This window comes from Dipodomys spectabilis, unplaced genomic scaffold (genome assembly GCF_019054845.1).
Source record: "Dipodomys spectabilis isolate Male_0828 unplaced genomic scaffold, ASM1905484v1 ptg000529l, whole genome shotgun sequence".
NCBI classification, from domain to species: domain Eukaryota; kingdom Metazoa; phylum Chordata; class Mammalia; order Rodentia; family Heteromyidae; genus Dipodomys; species Dipodomys spectabilis.
In genome coordinates, this window is record NW_024871206.1 from 969557 (window position 1) to 972098 (window position 2542).

Consider the following 2542-nt stretch of genomic DNA (forward strand, 5'->3'; position numbering starts at 1 on the left):
CCTGGCAGCTGTCCCTGAGCAATTCAGCTCAAGGCTCATGCTCTACCACTTGAGCCATAGTTCCATTTGTAGTTTTCTCTTTTTTTTTTTTTTTGTAATTAAGTGATTACAAAATTTGCCAATTTTCACAGTATTTTGGGATGATGATGCTCATTTAAAGTCACAAACTCATTGTAGCTTTCCTGGAGCAAATTGTCTATCACGGTCTGTAACATATAATGGTGTACACATATACACCATACATGTGATCAGCAGCATGGGGTTATTTAATAGTGGTTCGACCAGAGGAGTGGAAGTTCTTTGTTTCTTCTTTTCTTAAGTCCTTCTGCGTGGGTGATCTGCAGGCAGCCTCCTTTTTCTCTGGGACTCCAGCAGCCCCTGCTGCGCTGCTTGCCACCAGTAAGCATTGGAGGAGGAGTCTTCGTGCTTCTCTGTTATGAAAATCTTTTTCTCTCTTTCTTTTTTGTTATTTTCCACCTCCTGTATTTCTCTGGGTGTTCATCTTTTTGTTTTTGTCGGTCTCTTGGGGAGGTTAAGCTTAGGAACTCTAACTTTCTTTTTGGTTGGGGAGAGCTGTGGCGTTTCCCTACTGCCCTGTTGCCATCTTGGTCCCCCCTCCCATTTTCATACTTCTAAATTTATACTAACTTCAGCCACTTTATCCTTTGCAAAGTCATGAAATAGCTCTGACAATTTGCTTCTGTGAAGATTGTTTTTGGATTTATTTCTTCTGCTCTCTATCCATTCCCTATTCTCCAGTTAGAATAATTTCAAATAGTAAAAATGGAAAAAGAGAAAAAAATCATGGTGAAAAAACAGAAGTAGAAAATTCACTGGATTTTTCTGACTACTTCAACCAACGTGAACTATTGGGGAATACATGTACACCTCATTCCCACTGGTACTCAAAGTCTCTAGTTAGGCAATTCTGATGAAGACAAGGAATTAGATGAAAAAGGGAGGAATGGTATCATTTGCTAGAAAAAAATAGAGAAGTGTCCAAGCAAATTTCTTCATTGGGCTGTTGAAAATAATCGGCTTACTAGAGTGCAGAGACTACTTTCCAAAAAGGCCACTCATGTGAATACTAGGGATGATGATGAGTATAGCTCTCTTCATCCAGAAGCCTACAGTAGATAGACATAGTGCTTATATGTGGAATAATAGCAGAGTGGCTTCTTTCTTACTGCATCATGATGCAGATACCAATGCCCAAACTAAAGGACTCTTGACAACCTTGCATCTTGCTGCTGGGAATAGAAATAACAAAGGTACGCTGGATCTGCTTCTCTTGAAATATTATATCAAACCAGGTCAAGAACAACTTGGAAGAAGCTGCATTTGATATTGCCAAAAGGTTAAGTATGTATCACCTCTTTGAAGTTGTGGAAGGCTGCAAAAATTTTTCTCCTAAGTCATAATGGTTTGGTTAAGTTTCTTAAATTTCAAAAATGCCTATCCATCTTTGTGTCCGTTCAAAATATTTTCAAAATAAAAAGCCACATTAATATCTTACTTTAAATATTCATGGATTCCATGCTATTCTTCCAACTGAATTGCCTAACTTCGATGTCAAAATGTATTCAAGATTTGTTTGTATACATCCATAATGATTTCTGCAGAGTTTGTGATTTTTATAATCAGAAATAATTTTAACTTATCTGTTGAAATGAGTAATACAGAAACTAAAGATATTTCTGTTGCTTGTCTGAAAAAGGATATTTTAAAGTAATCTGTATTCTGTTTGTATAATATCCATAATCTATTTCATTCTCTCCTAGATATAATACTTTTAATTCTACATTGTTTCATAATATATAGGTTCATTAATAAATGTGTCATTTCAGATAGCATTCCATATAGAAATAGTTTAAGATTCTTTTTTTCCCCTAGGTCCTTATAGTATTTTATTTCTTTGGGATAAATTGAAAATGTTATCTAATTTCAAAAGTTTTGTAAAGGTTATGCTATGTAAAGGCCTTTCTAAGGTGATGATTTAATACACTGATGTCAAACTAACTTTCAATTCAATGAATTACATGTATCGTTACAACTGTATTTTTGTAATCAATTTTTAATAACTGTTTTTCATTTCTTGCATCTGAAGAATGAAAAATATGGAATACTACACAAATTTTCATATCATCCTTGTGCAAGTGCCGTGTTAAACTTTGTATTGTAATTAGGGTAGATGTGCTGTTGAAGCATGTAGTATCCTCTAAATTTAAGTAGTTAATGATGCGATCTTTATACAGGCATATATCCTTGGTTGACTATTTGTAACTAGGAAAACTTATTGTTCCTAAAAATGCTATTGATATTACTTCTCTAAAATTCTGTGTATATTGGAAAAAAACATATTGTTTGTTCGATTGCTCACATTTGCAATTTTTTTGTCAATGAGTATTTTAAGTCTTTTTCATTTTAGATTTGATCATACTTTGAAGAATTTAAAGCTAGGTCCAAAGGTGATGGCTTTTCAAGTACTTATTTATCAGCTGAGTTAGCTTTGTGGAGCTAAGGATTCAAAGTAAGCCTTGCT

At 34.3% G+C, this 2542-nt stretch overlaps 1 pseudogene; it reads right to left on the minus strand.

Annotated features, from left to right (window-relative positions):
- Window positions 1-2111: 2111 nt before the first annotated feature.
- Window positions 2112-2208, minus strand: LOC122099700 (annotated as a pseudogene).
- Between the last annotated feature and the right edge of the window lie 334 nt (window positions 2209-2542).